Source organism: Pan paniscus, chromosome 22 (assembly GCF_029289425.2).
Source record: "Pan paniscus chromosome 22, NHGRI_mPanPan1-v2.0_pri, whole genome shotgun sequence".
NCBI lineage: Eukaryota > Metazoa > Chordata > Mammalia > Primates > Hominidae > Pan > Pan paniscus.
Window position 1 is genome coordinate 2609366 of NC_073271.2, and position 22827 is coordinate 2632192.

Consider the following 22827-nt stretch of genomic DNA (forward strand, 5'->3'; position numbering starts at 1 on the left):
AACTATTAGACCTACTAAACAAATTCAGTAAAATTGCAGAAAATCAACAAATTAGTAGCTTTCTGTATGATGATAGCAAACTGTCTGAAAAATAAAATTTAAAATTCCATTTTAATAGCTACCAAAATTAGTTATTTTGAGTTTATTTCTTTATTTGAGGTGGAGACTTTCTCTATCACCAGGCTGGAGCACAGTGGCGTGATCTTGGCTCACTGAAACTCTTGCCTCCAGGGTTCCAGAGATTCTCCTGCATCAGCCGCCCGAGTGTCTGGAACTGCAGGCGTGTGCCACCACCGCCAACTAATTTTTCTTTGTATTTTTAGTAGAGATGTGGTTTCCCCATGTTGGCCAGGATGGTCTTGATATCCTGACCTTGTGATTCACTTGTCTCAGCCTCCCAAAGTGCTGGGATTACAGGTGTAAGCCACTGTACCTGGCCTTGAGTTTATGTTTTTATCTGGTGCAAGGTAAGGTCTAACTGTGTTATTTTTTCCTTGTAAATTTTTATTATTCCCAATACTGTTTGTTGAAGAGACTGTTCTTTCCTTATTGTGAATTCTTGTAACACATCTTAAAAATATGTTTACTATACCCATGAGGACTTATGTCTGGACTCTCTCATCTGTTTCATCATTCATTTGTCTTTATGTCAGTATCAAACTGTTTTGATTACTATATGTTTGTAGTATGTTTTGAAATTAGAAAGTATGATGCCTCTGTCTTTATATTTTTTTCCCTATATTTTTTGGCTGTTTGTGATCACTTGAAATTCCATAAAAATTGTAGAACATTTTAAAACTTCCACAAAAATTTTCTTTCATATTTTGATAGAAAGTATATTGAATCAGCTGAGGGTCATGGCTCATGCCTGTAATCCCAGCACTTTGGGAGGCTGAGGAAGGTGGATCACCTGAGGTCAGGAGTTCAAGATGAGCCATGGAGAAACCCCATCTCTACTAAAAATACAAAATTAGCCAGGTGTGGTGGCACATGCCTGTAATCCCAGCTACTCAGGAGGGTGAGGCAGGAGAGCTGCTTGAACCCAGGAGGTGGAGGTTACAGTGAACTGAGATCACACCATTACACTCCACCCTGGGCAACAAGAGCAAAACTCCATCTCAAAATAAAAAGACAGAAAAGAAAAGAAAGAACATTGAATCCGTAGACCACTTTCGGTAGTAGTGACATGTTAACAATATTAAGTCTATAACCTCTTGAACAAGAGTGTGTTTGAGAATTTGTTGTTTAATTTTTACTTATTCTTTGACATGCTAGTGTTTTTAACTTCTTGTTTTACTGTATCATAGTTAGCAATAATTTGTGTAATTCCATCTGCTTAAATTTGCTAGGATGTGTTTTTTAACTTAACAGGTGGTCTATCTGGAATATTGTGGCATGTGTGATTAAAAGTATTGCGTATTCTACTGTTGAGTGGAGAGATATAAATGTGATTGTTAGGTCTAATTGTTCTATTGTGTTGTTGAAATCCTCTGTTTACTTATTCATCTTATGTTTGTTTTTTAATTTACGTTACTAAAAGTCAGATATAAAAGTCATCTACTGTTATCATGTGCTGGCTACTTCATGTTTCAATTCTGTAAAATGTTGCTTCATATTTTGGGAACTGTGATGTAAGGCACATACGTTACTGTTGCTTTTATTGTTGTATGTTGTTTTATTGTTGCTTTTATTGATGTATGTTGTTTTATTGTTGTTGCTTTTATTGTTGTTTTTATTGTCCTTTTTTTCTTCTCTCTTGAGGAAGTTTTTGATATAATGTATATTCAGTCTACCATGACAGTATTTGATTTTGCATTTAATTTTTTTTTTATTCTTTCATGTACAGGTTATACTTGTTCCAGGTCATAATTTGGTCATTTGTAGGAAGCAGAGAGTTGAATCTTGTTTCATGAATTTGTTTAGTGAAAGTATGTTTTTGATTGACATAATTTATGTATATATAAAATCATTACTAAAAGGGAATGATTTCCTATGACTTCCTATTGAATTTTGTTTCTTTTTTGTTTTAGGTCCTGTAGCTTTTTTTTTTTTTCTTTTTTTTTTTGAGACGGAGTTTCGCTCTGTCGCCCAGGCTGGAGTGGAGTGGTGCGATCTTGGATCACTGCTAGCTCCGCCTCCCGAGTTCATGCCATTCTCCTGCCTCATATTCCCCAGCAGCTGGGAATACCGGCGCCCGCCACCATGCCCGGCTATTTTTTTTTTTTTTAAGTAGATACGGGGTTTCACCGTGTTAGCCAGGATGGTCTCAATCTCCTGACCTCTTTGATCCACCCACCTCGGCCTCCCAAATTGCTAGGATTACAGGCGTGAGCCATCGCTCCTGGCTGTTCCTGTAGCTATTTTGTTCCTGTTTTTCTCTCTTGTTCTCTTTCTTAGTGTATTATTGGTTTTTGCAGTGACATGTTTTAATTCTTTTCTCACTACTCTGAGTGTGTGTGTGTCTTTGTGTGTGTGTATTAAAGGTATTTCCTTTTTTTTTTTTTTTTTTGACAGGGTCTTTCTCTGTCGTCCAGGCTGGAGGGCAGTGGCACAATCTCTGCTTATTGCAAGCTCTGCCTCTCAGGCTCAACTCAAACAATCCTCCCACCACAGCCTTCTGAGTACCTGGGACCACAGATGTGCACCACTACTCCTGGCTAATATTTGTTATTTTTCATAGATACAGGGTTTTGCCATGTTGCCCAGACTAGTCTCAAAATCCTAAATACTATAGGTATTTTCTTTGTTGTTACTATAAATATTACCAAAAATAACTACTATAGCTAACATGTAAAACTCTGCCTCTTTATGGCTCCGTATGTGTTTTATTGATGTTGCGAATTACATCATTTTGTATTGTGAATCTATTGGCAAAGTTATATAGTCATTGTTAAGTCTTTGTTATCTCAAATACATAACAGAATTAAAAGTATTCTGTGCATCTTCATTATAATAACAAAGAATATTGTAATTGTGCACATAATTATCTATTAGAAAACGTTATATTTTACATAATTCTGTGTTGCTCTCATCATTATTTTATTTTTCAATGTGAATGACAAGCATTTTTTAAGACAGGCCTAGTGTGTATAAATTTATAGTTTCCGTTGATCTTGAATAATCTTTATTTTTATTTTTTAATTCATTTGAAATGATAGTTTCGGCAGACTTAGTGTTCTTGGTTGGTACTTAACATTTTTTCAGCACTTTGAGTATGTCATCCTACAACCTCTTGCCTGTATGCTTTTTGCTGAGACATCTGCAGGTCATCCTATAGGGGTAACATTGTACATGCTAAGCCACTTTTTTCTTGCTGACTTCAAGATTCTCGGTGTTTTAACTTTTGAATCTCTGATTATAATGTGTCTTGTCATGGGTCTCCCTGTGTTGCTACTAGTTAGAGTTGGTAAAGTTTCATTAAATTTTAGGCCATTTTCTCCCTCAAATTTTGAGAGTTCTCAGCCACTGTTTGTTTCTTGAAATAACTTTGCTGCTCTCTTTTCTCTCTTTTAATTTTAGAATTCCCATTATGAGTATATTGGCCATCTTAATGGTATCCCATAAGTCCCTTAGGCTCTCTTAATTTTTTAAATTATTTTTAGCCTCCTCACCCTATAATTTCAAATGACTTCTTATCAATCTTGTTGGATTTTTTTCCTGCTAGATCAAACCTGTTGTTGGACTTTCTAGTGACTCTCTAAATTCAGGTATTTTACTTTTCAGCTCCACACTTTATGTTTCTATTTTGTACTTTTAATCACTTCGTTGATTATCTCATTATCTTCATGCATTGTTTTCTTTTTCTGTTTAGTTTTCTATGTTCTTCTTTAGCTGACTGAGCATCCTTAAGCTAGGTGTTTTAGCTAGGCACAATGACATGTGTGTCTAATTCCAGCTACTTTGAAAGCTAAGGCAAGAGGATTTCTGTATTAATAAATTCTCATGCAGCTAATAAAGACATAACCAAGACTAGATAATTCATAATGAAAAAGGTTAATGACCTCACAGTTTCACATGGCTGGGGAGGTCTCACAATTATTGGAGCAAGCAAGAGACTTTGTTCAGGGAACTCTCCACTTATAAAACCATCAGATCACATGAGACTTATTTGCTATCATGAGAACATCACAGGAAAATCCCACCCCCATGATTCAATTACCTCCCACAGGGTCCCTCCCAGGACATGTGGAGATTATTACAATTCAAGGTGAGATTTGGTTGGGGACACAGAGCCAAACAATATCAATTACTTAAGGCCAGGAGTTTGAGACCAACCTGGGCAATATTGTGAGAAGCTATATGTAAAAAATATTTTTACAGATTAGTCATGCATGGTGGAATGTTCCTGTAGTCTCAGGAAGTTGGAGGCTGATGTAAGATTATTCCTTGAGCTCCCAGGAATTTGAGGCTGCATTAAGCTATAACCATGGTACTGTATTCCTGTCTGGGTGAGAGAGTAAGACCTCTTTTTAGAATTTCAAATTTGTTTTAGATTTAGGAGGTACCTACACAGGTGTTTTACATGGGTATTTTGTATAATGCTGAGGTTTGAAGTATAAGTAATTCCATCACTTATGCAGTGAGCATAGTACTAAATAGACAGTTTTTCAGTTCTTGATCCCTCCCTGTCTCCACCCTCTAAGAGTTGTCTATTATTTTTATTTTTATGTCCGTGTGTACCCAGTGTTAATTTCCATTTATAAGTGAGAACATGCAGTATTTTCATTTTGCATTTCTGCATTAATTTGCTTTGTAGAATGACCTTTAGTTGCATTAATGTTGCTGCAAGTGACAAATTTTTTTTTTTTTTTTTTTTTTTTGCTAAGTAGTATTTCTGTACAAGTGACACTTTTTAAATTCAATTTACCATTAATAGGCTGGACACGGTGGCTGATGCCTGTAATCCTAGTACTGTGGGAGGCCAAGGTGAGTGGATCATGAGGTCAGGAGGTCGAGACCATCCTGGACAGCATAATGAAACCCGGTCTCTACTGAAAATACAAAAGTTAGCCAGGCGTGGTGGCATGTGCCTATAGTCGCATCTACTCGGGTGGCTGAGGCAGAATAGTTCCTTGAACCTGGGAGGTGGAGGTTGTAGTGAGCTGAGATCATGCCACTGCACTCCAGCCTGGGAAACAGAGTGAGACTTCATCTCAAAAAAATAAAATAAAAATTACCATTAATAGGCACCTAGGTTGATTTATGACTTTCCTATTATAAATAATGCAGCGATAAACCAACAAGTGCATGTGCTATTTTGGTAGAATAATTTATTGTCTTTCTGGTATATACACAGTGGAGAAATTGCTGGGTTGAATCATAGTTCAACTCTCAGTTATTTGGAAAATCTCCAAGCTGCTCTCCACAGTGGCTGAACTAATTTATATTCCTATTAACACTGTATCAGTGGTTTTTTTCCCTCTAAAATCTCATCAACTTCTACTATAATTTTACTTTTTAACAAAAGCCATTCTAACTGTTGTATGATGGTGTCTTATTGTGGTTTTTATTTACATTTCCTTGATGGTTAGTGATGATAATATTTTTTCACGTTATTTGGCTACTTGTGTGTATTCTTTTGAACAGTGTCTGTTATTGTCCACTTTTTCATGGGGTAATTTTTTGCTTGTGAATTCTTTAAGTTTCTTATAGATTCTGAGTATTAGATTTTGTCAGGTTAATTGGTTGTGAAAATTTTTCCCATTCTGCTAGTTTTGGGGTTAGTTTGATTTTATTTTTCTAGTTTCTCTAAGTGTGATGTTAAATTGTTAGTTTGAGATCTTTCCAACTTCTTGATGCAGGTATTTAGCACTCTCAACTTTCCTCTTAACAGTACTTTCCGTACAACCCAGACATTTTGGTAAATTGTGTCTCTTAATTTATTTCAAAATTTTTTTTAAGTTTCTGCCTTAATTTTTTTATTTACCCAAAATTCACTCAGGAGCAAGTTGTTTAATTTCAATGTCATTCTGTGATTTTGTGAGATTTTCTTGGTATTGATTTTTATCTTTGTTCCATTGTGGCCTGACAGTATGGTTGGCATAATTTTCATTTTTTAAAAATGTATGGATAATTGCTTTATGGCTAGGAAGTGGTCGATCCTAGAGTATATTCTGTGAGTGATGAGAAGAATTTATGTTCCTTAGATGATGTGTGGCTTAGCTATAAATGTCTATTAGTTTCAATTGATCAAGCCTGAAATCAAACCCCAGAATTTCTTTGTTAAGTTTCTGCCTAGATAATCTGACAAACACTGTTAGTGGGGAGTTGCATTCTCCTACTATTATTGTGTGGCTACTTGAGTCTTATTGTAGGTCTAGCAGTACTTGTATAACTCTATGTTCCCCAAAGTTGGGTGCATCTACATTTAGGATAGTTAAGTCTTCTTGTTGAATTGAACCCTTTATCATTATGCCATGCCTTTCTTTGTTTTGTTTTACTATTAATGATTTAAAGTCCTTTTTTCTTAAAAGAGAAACAATTCCAGGTATGGTGGCTCATCCCAGCACTTTCAGACTGAGGCAGTAGGATTGCCTGAGACCAGGAGTTTGAGACCAACTGAGGCAACATAACAACATTCTGTTTGTACAAATTTTTTTAAAGAAACTACACAGGTGTGGTAGTGTGCAGAACTGTGGTCATATTTACTCAGGAGACATAGGCGGCATGACTGCTTGACTTCAGAAATTTGAGGTTACAGTGAGCTGTGATTGCACCACTTCACTCTGTCCCAGGATATAGAGTAAGATCCTGTGTATAAAATGAAAAAATAAAGAAAAATAAAATTATTTTAAGTTAAAAATAAATTCATAGATCTCCACTTCTTTTGGTTCTCTTGAATATATATTTTTCTCATTAGATTAGGCTATATTTCCTGGTTGCTTTTACATACTGTGGTTTGTTAAGGTTTTGGTCAATTAAGAAACCACTACCTATTTTATCTTTTATGAAATAGCTTTGTACATGGGAAAATTGACAACATTCTGCCACACTAGTCATTCTGGGAGCTTCTCCAATCTGTTGTCAAAATGTGTCTTCGTTGGACTAGTGTATGTATTTTTGTGTTAATAAGGTTTACCTCTGTTTCCTTTTAGGAGCCTTTAGCCTCTTCCCTTTGTCACTGTTACAGGCACTACCATCTCTGTTGTTGTAAGAAATATTTATCTTTATTCTCAGTTGACCCAAGCTGTCATTTAAACTCTATCTCTATTCTGGTCAACATTAAATGTTAAAGGAAGCAATATCCAGCCTTTGGAGAACCCCGGTATGACTCAATAAGTCAGAAGTTTGCATACACATTTCACCCTTTTTTCTTTCCCGAGGGAGAATCATAGAATGGACAGATTTTTATCTAACTGCACTGTTCTGTAGTGCACAAATGTAACCAAATTTTCTTTCTTCTAAATGTGGTTATGGTTGGCTTTTTTCTGATGTGGGGTGCTACAAACTCAACTGGCTTTGCTCGCCCAATTGTAGTTAAGTTCATACATCCATTGAGAGAAACAGGATCTCAGGTTCTGCTTCAACTGTCATTGTGTTCTCAGCTGGCCTCATTTTGTACATTCGATTTATAAAATATGTTTTCCTTAATCTCATAACCGAATTTTTTAAAAAATTAATATTTTTCAGCTCTTATAGCATTATATCCAACCAAGACCCAGAGAAAACAGTACATAGAAGCTTCTTTTCAAAAAGTACTATTGGGAAGATCTGGGAGCCCTGGCCTTGAAAATTTACACGTAAGGAAAGTGGGAAATTGAAGGATAAGTGTAAAGGGCACAAAGGATGTTATGATGAATATACCAGATATACAGCAGCTACCTACAGCAAAAATGTCACTGCTAGAAGAGCTCAAAACCATAAAGTATTTTGGAAAAAGCATAACTAATGTTGATACTTTTTTCTGAACTATATATTTGTATAATTACATATCAATAACGATTTTTGAAACGTATCATGTTTTTGAAACAAAATTTAGAAAATGTAAATAGTGGCCTAGACCGGGAATATTTCTCCTAATGCTATCCCTCCCATAGTCCCCCACTTCCTGACAGGCTCCAGTGTGTGGTGTTCCCCTTCCTGTGTCCATGTGTTCTCTTTGTTTAACTCCCAACTATGAGAGAGAACATGTGATGTTTGCTTTTCTACTCTTGTGTTAGTTTGCAGAGAATGGTGGTTTCCAGCTTCATCCATGTCCCTGCAAAGGACATGAACTCATCCTTTTTATGACTGCATCATATTCCATGATGTGTACATGCCACATTTTCTTTATTCAGTCTATCACTGATGGGCATTTGGTGTAGTTCAAAGTTTTTGCTCTTGTGAACAGTGCCATAATAAACATATGTGTGCATGTGTCTTTATAGTAGAATAATTTATAATCCTTTGGGTATATACCCAGTAATGGGATCGCTGGGTCAAATGGTATTTCTCATTGTAGATCCTTGAGGAATTGCCATACTGTCTTCCACAATGGTGGAACTAATTTACACTCTCACCAACAGTGTAAAACTGTTCCTGTTTCTCCACATCCTCTCCAGCATCTGTTGTTTCCTGATTTTTTTAATGATCACCATTCTAACTGGTGTGAGATGGTTTCTCATTGTGTTTTTGATTTGCACTTTTCTAATGACCAGTGATGATGAGCTTTTTTTCATGTTTGTTGGCTGCATAAATGTCTTCTTTTGAGAAGTGTCTCTTCACGTCCTTTGCCCATTTTTGATGTGGCTGTTTGGTTTTCTCTTGTAAATTTGCTTATGTTTTTTGTAGATTCTGCATGGTAGCCCATTGTCAGATGGATAGATTGCAGAAATTTTCTCCCATTCTGTAGGTTGCCTGTTCACTCTGATGATAGTTTCTTTTGTTGTGAAGAAGCTCTTTAGTTTTATTATATCTCATTTGTCAATTTTGGCTTTTGTTGCCATTGTTTTTGGTGTTTTAGTCATGAAGTCTTTGCCCACGCCTATGTCCTGAATGGTACTGCCTTGGTTTTCTTCGGGGTTTTTATGGTTTTAAGTCTTACATTTAAGTCTTTAATCCATCTTCAGTTAATTTTTGTATAACTAGTAAGGGAGATGTCCAGTTTCATTTTTTTTTCATATGGCTATCTAGTTTTCCCAACACCATTTGTTGAATAAGGAATCCATTCCCGATTACTTGGTTTTCTCAAGTTCTTCAAAGATCAGGTGGTTGTAGATGTTTGATGTTATTTCTGGGGCCTCTGTTCTGTTCCATTTGTCAATATATCTTTTTTGGTACCAGTACCATTCTGTCTTGGTTAATGTGGCCTTTTAGTATAGTTTGAAGACAGCTAGCGTGATGCCTTCACTTTTGTTCTTTTTGCTTAGGATTGTCTTGTCTATGCATGATCTTTTTTGATTCCATATGACATTTAAAGTAGTTTTTTTTATCATTCTGTAAAGAAAGTCAACGGGAGCTTGATGGGGATAGCACTGAATTTATAAATTACTTTGGGCAGTATGGCCATTTTCACAATATTGATTCTTCCTATCCATGAGCACTTATTGTTTTCCATTTGTTTGTGTCCTCTTTTATTTCCTTGAGCAGTGGTTTGTAGGTCTACTTGAAGAGGTCCTTCCCATCCCTTTTAAGTTGGATTCCTAGGTATTCTCTTTGTAGCAATTGTGAATAAGAGTTCATGCATGATTTGGCTCTCTGTTTGTCTATTATTGTGTATAGGAATTCTTGTGATTTTTGAACATTGATTTTGTATCCTGAGACTTTTTTGAAGTTGCATATCAGTTTAAGGAGATTTTGGGCTGAGACGATGGGGTTTTCTAAATATACAATCACGTCAGCTGCAAACAGAGACAACTTGAGTTCCTCTTCCTATTTGATTACGCTTTGTTTCTTTCTCTTGACTGATTGCCCTGGCCAGGACTTCCAATACTATATTGAATAGGAGTGGTGAGAGAGGGTATTCTTGTCTTGTGCAGATTTTCAAAAGGAATGCTTCAAGTTTTTGCCCATTCAGTATGATATTGGCTGTGCATTTGTCACAAATAGCTCTTATTATGTTGAGAAAACTTCCATCAATACATAATTCATTGAGAGCTTTTACCATGAAGAGGTGTTGAATTTTATTGAAGGCTTTTTTTGCATCTTGAGATAATCATGTGGTTTTTGTCATTTGTTCTGTTTATGTGATGGATTACATTTATTGATTTGCATATGTTGAACCAGCTTTGCATCCCAGGGATTAAGCTGACTAGATCGTGGTGGATAAGATTTTTGATGTGCTGCTGGATTCGGTTTGCCAGTATTTTATTGAGGATTTTCGCATTGGTGTTCATCAGGGATACGGGTCAGAAATTTTCCTTTTTTGTTATGTCTTTGCCAAGTTTTGGTTTCAGGATGATGCTGGCCGCATAAAATGAGTTAGGAAGGAGTACCTCTTTTTCTATTGTTTGAAATAGTTTCAGAAGGAATGGTACCAGCTCCTCTTTGTACGTTTGGTAGAATTCGGCTGTGAATCCTTCTGGTTCTGGACCTCTTTTGGTTGGTAGGCTATTAATTACAGCCTCAATTTTAGAACTTGTTATTGGCCTATTCAGGGATTCGACTTCTTACTGGTTTGGATTTGGGAGTGTATATGTGTCCAGGAATTTATCCATTTCGTCTAGATTTCCTAGTTAATTTGCAAAGAGGTATTTATAATGTTCTCTAATGGTATCTTTTATTTCTATGGGATCAATGGTTATATCCCCTTTATCATTTCCTATTGCGTGCATTTGATTCTTCTCTTCTTCCTTATTAGTCTGGCTAGCAGTTTGTTTATTTCTTGATCTTTTCAAAAAACCAGCTCCTGGATTCATTGATTTTTTTGACGGGCTTTTGTGTCTCTATCTCCTTCAGTTCTGCTCTGATCTTAATTAATTCTTGTCTTCTGCTAGCTTTCGAATTTGTTTGCTCTTGCTTCCCTAGTTTTTTTAATTGTAATGTTATGGTGTCGATTTTAGACACTTTCTGCTTTCTCTTGTGGGCATTTAGTGCTATAAATTTCCCTTTGCACACTACTTTAGCTGTGTCGTATTTTACTTTTTAAGCCCTCAATCTTTCTTTTTCATCATGATAGTCTTGACAGTTTTATGTTTATGTAAACTGTAAAATTGACTACACAGTTTTTACAAATATTTTACCAAAATATTTTATTGAGAATGTACAAACCAGTCAGTGAATTAGGGGAGAAGTTGCATTGTAGTAATAAATAGCCACAAAACAAAACCCCGAAGGACATCCAAACCAGAATAAAACAAAACATTTTAACAAAAACAAAAAGAACACACTGGCAACAAATATGTGCAGTTTATATCACAAAGATGCTCACATCTCCACTCTAAAGAGAGCTTTTAGAAGTTGATTTAAAATATGAGAAAAGGCATTATCCCACACTTCACAGAAAAAATAAATTTAAGCAGCTGTTAACACATGAACATAATATCAAGCTCAGATATAATCAAAATTAAATATTTGACAACAGATTCTACAGTTTGAGAGAAATAGAAAAGTGTTTTTTGTTTTCTCCAGGCCCACAAGTCTAGTTTCTTGGACTTCCTCACTATAATGGGGGTTGTCATCAGATCCCCAAAATATGGGAAACACAGAGCAGGTGGTGGCTGAAGGTGGGATATCCTGTGAAACCATATTTAAGTTCAGAGCCCTTGGTCCATTGTATTGTAATCAGCTGGCTCAGGAAAGAAGACCTGGCTCTCCTGAGCTCTACACCTACTGCACTGGGTATGTTAGGCAGCCTAAGAACCCCTGGGGCCCAAACCCATCCCATCCTAATATATCATCCAGTATCGAGGACTCTGACACCAAATTCTCCCAGAGCATATGCTTATGCAGTTTTACATTTAATTTCTCATTACATTACAATTGGGAAAGTGAGGCCCCAAAAGAGGCAGGGACTGATCCAGATCTCAGGAGGTGGGCAGGCTCCAGAGCATTAGGGAGGGCTCCAGCTTCCTAGGCCTTGGCTCCATCCCACCTATCAGGTTTGCTTTGGAAGTTAGAGCCTGTAGCTTCACATTCAGGGGCACAGAATGAGCAGATCCAGGGTTCTGTTCACATTGGGGACCTCTCCATGTGAGTTTCAAGATAACAGGACTGGGGTTTTGCATCCAGCTCTGAGGGCACCTGGAAGTAAAATGAGCTATGCTCCACCTCAGCCTAATGTAGACAATGCCTACAGGAAAGCCTGTTTTCTTCCTCATAAATAGGGGTGCTTGAAGTGCGTGACCTCGATGATTTCACATACTCATAAGTGTCTGCCAGCCTGGGTTCTTGCTCTGAGACTGTGCAAAAATGCATCCACTCTCTTCCGGTCCTTCACATCAGAGGGAGGCATGGCAGCTTCAGAGGCATCTTGGGTAGATGAAGATGAGACGGAGCTAAATATGCCAGAGCATTGGACTCCGAGGCTGAAGTCCACGGAAAATCCCAGCTCCTGTTGGGCTCTTAAGGTCCTCATTTGAAAGTGGTAGAAAATAATTTCACTGGATAAGGGGAGGATACCTCATGAATAAATAGCACAACCTAAAAGGCAGAGGCAAACAGAAGGCAAAGGGGGATTCCCAGGTCACTCATTGTACTTGGGGCCTTCAGATTCTGCTACTTTATCTCCTAGGACCTTGAAGAACCAGTGTCTTGAGGACAGAAAAATCAAGGTACCTGATTTGTTCCATAGTGCTCCTGCATGGGGCTGTAGGGTTAGTGATGGCCTGGAGGTGGTTACAGCCAGCTCTGTTTCTGGTGCCCACTGAGCTTTGCTGGAGCAGCTGGAACAAGTAAGAGTCACACACCTCATGTTATCAATGATCTCCACATTATCAGGTGGTCAAAAGAGGAAGGGATATTAGAGATCCCCCATATAATCACTTAGCCAGTCTTTTTTACCTTGTGCTCACCCTTTGCCAGCTAACCAGGTGGGTGCAACGTGGTACAGAAAATTATTACATGATGCCTGCACCCCCCAACTCAGGACCAAACAGTCTGAGGACAGCTGGACAAAAGCACTAAAGCAAGTATATGTGAAAGAAAAGAGCAAGGACTATAATATAAAGTAGAATGTTGAGAAGAAAAGCTGGAAAATTATTGCATGGGAGGACCTAAGGCCTCACTGAGTTGACTTTTAATCCATGATAAGGATGACAACAGGGAGGTGTCTCTGCACAAGTATGTGTCAGGAAGAAGCCACCCTTAGTGAATAGATTCATAGGTGTGAGTTTGGCAGAGGTTAGAAAGGGACTAGTTTGGCTGCAGACAGCCTGAGGAAGAGATAAGCAGAGGGCTGGAGAATCCTAGGGCCTGGGAGATGAGGTTAGATATCTGCTCCTTTCTGACAACTTTGCCCTATAACTCAACACTTTTCAACAACATATAATACCTCATAATGTGTGGACCAGAATTTGGACACAGTTCAGCTGGCTACCTCTGCCTTCAGGTCTTTTATGAGATTGGAGCTGTGGTCTTAACTGAAGCAGGACTGGGAAAACATCAGCCTTTAAGCTGACTCATGTGAAAATTGGTAGGGTTTAGTGTGGCTGGAGAGCCTGACTTTCCTTCTTTCTACTGGTCTGAGCACCCCCTCAGCTCTCTGTTATGTGAGTCACTACATGGAGCATCTCATAGCATTGAAGCTTGCTTCCTGTGTTTGAGGAATACAATATAGGGACAGAATTAGACAAAAAGGTTTACACAAAAAGACACAGAGAGAGAAAAATCGAGGGCACAAACAGGAAAAACCCAGTAGGAGAAAAATGAGAGCTTTAAAATATCTTGACAGGGTGCGGTGGCTCACAACTGTAATCCCAGCACTTTGGGATGCTGAGACGTGTGGATCGTCTGAGGTCACGGGATTGAAACCAGCCTGGACAACGTGGTGAAACCACGTCTCTTCTAAAAATACAAAATGAGCCAGGTGTGGTGGCACATGCCTGTAATCCCAGCTACTTGGGAGACTGATGCAGGAGAATCATTTGAACCTGGGAGGTGAAGGTTCCAGTAAGCCGAGATCACACCACTGCACTCCTGCCTGGGATACAAGAGCGAAACTGTCTCAAAAAAAAAAAAAAAAAGGAAAAAAATCTTGAGAGTTAAAATAATTTTTCTCCTATATTTGTGTTAAAATTGTAACCCCCGGTGTAATGTTGTAAGGATGTAAGATGTAATTAACTCCCGTGGGTGGGACCCTCATTATAGAGATTACCGGCTTTATAGAAGAAACCACAGAGGCCTCTCATCCTCCTACTTCAAAATGAGGATAAAACTTGAGGTGTGCAGTCTGAAATTCAGAAGCGAGTCATCACCAGAGCTCAACCATGCTGACAACCTGATCTCAAATTTCGAACCTCTAGAAGTATGAGAAATTAAGTCCTGTTGTCTATAAGCTGCCTATCTATGGTTCTTTGGCATAGCAGCCTGAAGTAATAGAAAAGTGATATCCTTCTCTGTATTTCGTTGGACAGAAGCTGAATTTGTACCACTACACTGTTAAAAAAAAGACTTAAAATGGATTTTCATAATGAAAGATAGGAAACGGCTTGTTGAAACACTAAAATTTTATCGGCTTATAAGATTTTTGAACATTGGCTGAAATTGTTGGAACCAATATGGCCAAATGAAGTCCATGAAGAACCAGTTTGCAGATGTTAGAGCCCAAATTTCCATTGTGTGTTTCATACTAACTCTCCCTGAATTTGCATGTCACCTGAGAGGAAGCAAGAAGAGATGACTGTGTATGTCTCATGACTTTCCATATTCCTACTTTCCTTCCAGCAATCCCTTATACAACCCACCTCTTAGGCCTTTTCTAATCACTGTCTTGAAGCCAGTATAAGAAAACAAATTTCAGCTGGACTGCTATCTCCTTGTTGGCCAACCTACAACATGATATTTTCCTCAAAACCCAAGGGTCATACTACTGGCATCAGGCAGTAGGCCATTTTATTCAATAAAAAACGGAGTCACTCACCACCTAGTACTGGGAGGCTTTGTGAAGACTTCCCCTGTCACAGGCATGATAAGGCAAATGGATATGATTCTAAATATACAGAGAAAGCACTAGAAAGTTGAATGGCTGTATTATGTCATTTCATACTGCAATGATGAAGTACCTGAGACTGGGTAATTGATAAAGAAAAGAAGTTTAATTGACTCACAGTTCCACATAATTGGGGGGGCACCTCAGAAACCTTCCAATTACAGTGGCTGACAAGTGAAGTGAGTGAGGGCATGGGATGTACCAGATGCTTATGAAACGATCAGATCTCATGAGAACTCACTATCGCAAGAACAGCATGAGGAGAACCCGTCCCCATAATCCAATCCTCTCCCCTCAGGTTTCTCCCTAAACACCTGGGGGTTATAATACACAGAGGGGTTTGTGTGGGACACACAGCTAAACTATATGAATGCCAGAGGACAATATCTACATTTAATTTCAACTCCATACTGGAGCAGAATGAAAATGAGGCCCAGTGGAGAAGTGACATTCCCAAGATCACCCTGCCAGACCCAGGCCTGTTTGAGTTGTGGCCCATGCTACCTCCCAGCTTTTCTCCTAATGCTTCCATCTCTAAGTGTGTGCATTATCTACAGGTAACACCACATCATGATTTTTATGTTTTATCTTATATACACTTAATACGATCCCTAGGAAGTAGATGTTAGCATCATCCCCACTGTGCATGCTAGGAGGCTGGGGAAGCCTCGAATACACAGTGACTTTTATTGGGTCCCAGAGCTGGTAAGAAAAACAAGTTTATGTTCCAGCTGTCTCTTATATCCTGGAACCTAGGCTGCATTTAGTTCTTTCCAGGGAATTAAGGGGAAGTTGTGTTTGCATAATTGTGTACAAATGAAGAGTTGACATTGAAGAGGAGATTGAGCAGTTAGTAGCATAGTGGGACCTTTGGGTAGGTCTTACAGAAAGAAGGGGCCCAGTAGATGGAACCTTGAAGAGTTTAACACACTTTCTTGGTGACAAAATCCAACAGCAGTTAAGAAACCAGGAACCCACATCGTTGAGACAGCTCTGTATCCACCTCTGTTAGTGAGAGACGCTCAAGAGAGTGAGATGTTCTTTCATTGTGCCCTGAAATTTCTGAGTTTTGGCCTTACAAAGGCTCAATGTAAAAGTCTTATCTGAAAACACGGATGTCAACTCAGCCCTCATCACTGATGTCCCTGGCTATTGGTCGAGTGCACCTACAAATAACACAGGGCAGCCCAGGACAGGCCCCTCCACGCGAGTCTCTCTTGTCAACTCATCTGGGCAGTCCCACACCACTTCTTAGTACCATGAGTTGGATGGGGAGCAAGAGGGAGGGCACTCTTCTTGGACTGAAGCAGATTGTCAGGTGTTGGAACTCTTGTGTACCTGTCATGTTCATACCTAGGCCAAAGCTGTCAGAATAAAAAGAAGAGGGTTGGAGAACGAGTCTGTGTACTCAGATGTGAATTCCAAGACTTTAACTTGTCCTCTGGTTTCCTTCCTTGCTGGAGATTTATACAGATTCTCCTTACGTGCCTAATCTGAAGAGCAGAATTTCTTTTCTTTTCTTTTCTTTTCTTTTCTTTCTTTTCTTTTCTTTTCTTCTTTCTTTCTTTCTCTTTTTTTTTTGAGGAAGTCTCTCTCTGTCACCCAGGCTGGAGTGCAGAGAAAAGCAGAATTTCTAGTGGAGGTGTCACATATGGTGAAAACAAGGCAGACCACTGATTTTTCTTTGCGTGGTTTCTAGGCACGTTTTTCAGAGCTGCGTTCAGATTGATGAGGAGCTGTTTGATGTGGCCAACTCCACCCTCTTTTTGGAAAAAGAGCAGGTGCACTAAACCAGCAACCACAGCCAGCACCGGGCTGTGGTAAGAGCAGCCACATAGGGGTCTCTACAGACAGAAACCCAAGAAGACCAGGGCAGACCCAGTACCCAGACTCATATAGGAAAACTCTCTGGGCTGTGTCCTATGGCCTTCCCATGAGTAACTGATAGTCTTGATCCAGTGGAATCTGGCCTACATTAGTGTCAGTTGCAAGTTGGTTATGTGGAAAGTCTCTGTTCACTCAACTTGTGTGAATAACAGTAAAGGCCTTTCTATTGTTTTCACTTTGCATTAGGCCATGAGTATTTGTGCCTGTGGCTGCAGTTTGTATTAGTTTCTTGCCCCAGGTATCTGCTGCAGCATGCAGCTTCAGTCCTACCAGACCCTCAAAACTTAAAAGCTAACACTATTACTAGGGAGGATTTCACAGGAAAATGGAGAAAGGGTTACACACAAAAAAGGTTAAACTTTTCTATGCATGTTTCTGCAATGTGTTATCTCAAGAACTCATCTCTGTAGCCCATCAGGGCAGGGGCTGGGCTCTCACCTTTTGATAATATTCCATAAGGGAGGTTCTTCCCCACAGTGTTTAGTCTTCCGACGCTGGTACAGCCTGACATGATGACATTCTACTCTCATGTCGGTCATGCTGCAGGGAATATTCTGTGAGTGTCTTAATAGGCTGGACTCATTTGCTAGGGTGAACCTCATCTTTGGTGCTCACTTTTCTGTTATCTCATAATTAGTTTTATTCTAAGCAAATCTATGTCTATTTTATTTATCTGTTTACTTATTTTTATGTATGGAAAAACACATTTTTTAATTTACTTATTTATTTAGAGACAGGGTCTCCCTTTGTCACCCAAGCTGGAGTACAGTGGTAGAGTGTTGTGATCATGGCTCATTGCAGCCTCAAACTCTTGGGTTTAAATGATTGTCTCACCTCAGCTTCCTGTGCTACCATGCCCTGCTAGTTGATTTTAATTTTTTATAAAGAGAGAGTCTCATTATGCTGCCCAGGCTGGTCTCAAACTCCTGGGCCCAAGCAGTTCTCTCATCTCAGCCTCCCAAAACACTGGGATTAAAAACATGAGCCACTGTACTGAGCTGTGCCTACTTCAAAAGACTGAAAATAAAAAATCGATAAATCTTTGCCAAATTAAAAATAAAGCAATAGTTTCCAGGTCTTAGATAAAGACAATTCTTTGTCATGAAGAATGACAAAAGGCTTATTTAGCTGTTAAAATGATTTGCTTATATTTCAAAGAAGCAGAGAAAAAAAGGTACATATACAAGTTTTCCAGGCCAGGCATGGTAGTTCCTGCCTGTAATCTGAACATTTGGGGAGGGCAAGGCAGGAGGTTCCCTTGAAGCCAAATATTTGAGTCCAGTGCAGGCAACATGGTGAAATTCTGTCACTACAAAAAAATAAAATAAAATAAAATAAATATGGCTGGGCATGATGGCCTACACTTGTAATCCCAGCACTTTGGGAGTTGGAGGCAGGTGGATAATGAGGTCAGGGGTTTGAAACCAGCCTGGCCAAAATGGTGAAACCCATTCTCTACTAAAAATAATAATAATAAAATATTAACCAGGCATGGTGGTGTGCGCCTGTAATCCCAGCTACTCAAAAGGTTGAGGAAGGAGAATTGCTTGAACCTGGGAGGTGGAGGTTGCATTGGGACAAGATCATGCCACTACACTCCAGCCTGGTCCACAGAGCAAGACACTGTCTTGAAAAAAAAATAAAAACAAAAATAAATAAAGCTAGCCAGGCATGGTTGTTCATGCCTGTATTCCTAGGTAATTAAGAGGTTGAGGCAGGAGGACTGCTCAAACCCAAGAGGTTAAGGTTACAGTGAGCTATGGTTATGCCATTGCACTTCAGGGTAAGTAAAAGAGTAAGATTCTGTCTCAAAAAATTAATAATGAACGTGTTCTAAATTACATTGTTTAAGAAAAGGGAAAAAAAATCTTTTTTTATTTTCAAGTGGGAGAATAGAGCCTCTCATTTCTAATTTGTATTTCCTTCTGCAAAAACTTGGTCTAGGCCCATGGTCTTGAACTACTGGACATCTGGATTTTAGTAGGTGCTGGATTCAGGCAACTGAGGGGTGGCCTTGGGCACACTGTGTGCACATAAAAGAAAGAGTTTGAGGTGTACTAAAAGGTAAAAGAGGGGAAGGTGCTATTAAGAACCCACAATTGGGAGACAGTACAGGGTTCGTGGAAGGACTGGTTCATGCTATGGATACTGACCCAGGTGAAACGTTCCTCTGAGTTATTTCTATGTTCATGCAGGAAGACGAGATTATGATCAGGTGGCACAGAAACCTGGGATGGTGAAAAAAACAGGTTGCCACTGCAGATTCGGTGTCTAAGGTAGAACATATGCCAGGGATCTTATAGGCATGTGTGTGGGTTTTTGGTGGGAAAGTCTATGAGGAAAAGTAGCATGGGCAAAAATCTTGATGCCAGAGACCTGTGCTGGGAGGGGCTTGATCACATCAACACGCAGTGCGTATGTTCAGTGGGTGAAAGATATGTGGTGGCCTCAGGTTGGCAGGAGGGTAGAAGGCATCTGTTCTCAGAACTTCTTCCCTCAGAGTCCTCGGTCCTTCTCACCGTGGGAGGATGCCTGGAACCATAGGGCAGTGCATGGTGTAGCAGCCTGTGTGCAGAGCAGAGCCTACCTTCCCCAAGATACCTGGAGTCTCTCTCCAGCAGAGGCTCCACATTGTCTTTCTTCTTACAACAATTTTGATCCTAAATGTGTAAAGTTCCCTGAAAACCCACTGATTCTCCAACATCCATTTGTTGCCCAAAAATTAAATTCTGACACCACTTAGAGTTTGCACAGATCCCACAAATTCAGGGCTCAGTCCCACATCACCGCTCTCACTGCAGAGGAGAGTCACATATCCCAGAAGCCCATCTATACTTCTGAGCTACCTCCTATAAATCTGAGACTCCCATAAACCCCTTTTCAAGTTAAATAATTTGATAGAATTACTCAAAAAAACTCAACAAATAAGTCTAATTATATTTACCACTTTATTATAAAAATATAACTCAGAAACTGCCAAATGGAAGAGATGTCTAGGACAAGGAACAGTTGTGGGTGAAGGTAATCCTGGAAATAGCTATATTTAAAGAAATTCCCCCATTCTTTGTGTTCTCAAAGAACAGCTTAGTGAAGAGAACGTGCTTCCCATTATGACTTTGTGGATGTTCTCCCCCCTTTTTTTAACCTATCACAAAGATGGACACAGATTGCAAATTCCCATTTTTAAAAATGAACAACCATTCTGTAATTTAGTCTTCAGTGGTCAAAACAGAGTACTTGTTAACAAAACTTTGCTTGTTCCTCTTCTTCCCTCAGCCCCTGAACTTTGACTCACCCACAGCCTCAGAGAACCTACAACCCATATTTATACACATCCCTCCTAAGAACAGGCTGACTTCAAGGTGAAACATTATCTTATCTGGGATCTGATTTTGCTACCCTCCATCCTGTGCTTCCCTTCCAACCTTCTTTGTAAACTTGTTTTCTCCTTCCTAGGAAATAAAGCCCTTTTCCACCTAACCTTTGAGATCCCCAAAGATCTAATCATTTGTACTTTTTCTTTGTTGCAACACTTCTTAAGTAACTTCTTAGACAAAGCCTAGAAACAGTCTCAGGACAATAACAATTCTATTCAAGAAAGAATCTCCCAACATTTCTTCTGTCTCAATCTCAACTGCATCTGCCTGTGAACTTCCAACTTACCAAAGCTCTGTATCTTCTGACAGTGACAAAGGCTCCTTCCATGGTTGGTGTCAGCAGGCTTCGATACCTGCAGGACAGACACTCAGGAATAATCCACTGGGCCATCAGTGGCCCCCTTTTGCAGGGTCACCGTTAGCCTTAGCTTTTAGTCAATGGTCTAAGACTTCTACTTCCCAATTAGTCATTCAGTTAGTTTTCAATTTAAAAAATACTTCATGTTTGAAGAATCCAGCAAAAATTATTTAAATCTAACGTTTAAAAGAGAGGAAATTATGGCCAGGCATGGTGGCTAATGACTGTAATCCCTGCATTTTGGGAGGCCGAGGCGGGCAGATTACCTGAGGTCAGGAGTTCAAGACCAGCCTGATCAACATGAAGAAACACCCTCTCTACTAAAAATACAAACTTAACCGGGGGTGGTGGTGTATTCCTGTAATCCCAGCTACTTGGGAGGCTGAGGCAGGAGAATTGCTTGAACCCGGGAGGTGGAGGTTGCAGTGAGCCAATATCGTGCCATTGCACTCCAGACTGGGCAACAAGAGTGAAACTAAGTCTAAAAAATAAAATAAAAATAAAAAAGAAAATTATAAGGGGCTTACATTTTATAACTCAACAAGAAAAGCCAAAGTATCTATCCCTTTCAGAAAATAAACATGTAATTTAATTATGTTCAAAACAAATCATTTAGTAAACAATTAATCATATGTGAACACTTCCAGGAGGTGCCAAGTCCCAGCTCCTAAAACTTAGCATTACCCTCAAACACCCAGATAGCAGCATATGGAACAGAGATATTCACTTTTACAAATTCTCTGTTTTGAAAAAAAGAACAACTGATGTAATAAATGTATGTAATTTGACAATTAATCTACCTCATGTGCTTGTAGATATGTATTCATTTCCTACCATAGTAGTGGAAGAGAGACTATCACTGTCTTTAACATTTCCAACAGTAAGCCATGAGATTCTGCTTGAAATCACCTCTCAAACGAATAAAAAACAGAACTGGGAAAGATACTATGCTCATTCTGCTAAAGAAATAGGCAAGTAACAATTTTTAACAAGTGAAATATATTACTACTTAATTTTATTCAAAATTCACCAACTTAATGTGCTTTATAAATATTTTCATACCTTTCAAGCTCTACTGATAAAAACATAATTTACATTTAATTAAAAAGTGAATTTAAACTAAGTACAAAAATATTTTCAAGGTGACAAACTTAGGAGGTGACAATGCCAATTGAAACACAGACATATCAGACCCAAGTGTCAAGTCAAGCCATTCTATTACTTGGGATATTTTCCCCACTCACATCTGGTTCAGTGAAGTGGGTGATGAGCGTCCTACCAGGAGCCGCTATGCTGTGCTCCACTGTGTCTGTGAGGTGCATTTTACTTTGCAGGTTTTTGCACTGCCTCACCGGGTTGGGTTTCTTTGTGCTTTGAAATATTTTCTCTCCCTTCACCAATCTGAGGACATTTTTTCCTCAATATCAGCATCCATTTGCCTGGCCTGCAATGTGTCTCTAAGGAATGGAAACTAATCGTTGGGGTAAGAAAATCTTAATGTCCTAAGGGGTTTGCTTTTAGTGCAAGGGTACACCTAGAGATTCCTTCCAGGCACAGCTCATCCAACCACTCCACAGAGAGGCTGCATTCCCATACCTTGGGCTCTTCCCTGAGAGGAGGTGACACAAGGGATGCTATTTACTAGACACCTCAAGAGTCATGGCCACTGTTGGCATCTTGGGGAATCCTCAAGCAGTTTTGAAACTCAAAACCAAGAAAATAACAGGATGGCTGAGGATGTATTGCCCTGTGAAGTTTCCAAAATGAAACCTCAACCCAAAGACATTCTGATGGGGTGTCTGTGCCAAGGGAAGTTTAAAGAAAGGGGCACAAAGGTTTTCTGCGATTTATTTTTTTTTTACAGTGGGGTGTCAGGGGATTATTCTCTGCTTTCATCTCCTGTAAAATGTTTACAAATGAAATTTTTTTAATTGACGTCCACTGCTTTTTGACAAAATGAAGAATTAAAATACTGTGTCTGAAATGTACAGTAAAGAACAGTTGATAATGTTGTGGATTATTGAAGGTTAGTTATTGTTGGTAAGTGTCAGGAAAGAACTGGAAATTTAAAATCTGATTGCAAGCCAGAGTTAGGCTGGGGCAACAGGGAGGTAGATTTGAGTCTCTGCCTGCCACACGTT

General features: G+C 39.1%; 1 long non-coding RNA gene across 11 annotated transcripts in view; it reads left to right on the plus strand.

Annotated features, from left to right (window-relative positions):
- Positions 1-22827, plus strand: part of LOC129393846 (uncharacterized) — a 42879-nt gene that overhangs the window by 14426 nt on the left and 5626 nt on the right. For 2 of the 11 annotated variants that reach the window (XR_010111068.1, XR_010111070.1), the window contains one exon: positions 2515-3643. The exons of 1 other annotated variant lie outside the window; for it this stretch is intronic. This is a non-coding gene — a long non-coding RNA (uncharacterized LOC129393846). 8 more of the 11 variants (XR_010111076.1, XR_010111075.1, XR_010111067.1 and 5 more) reach the window with 8 other exon arrangements.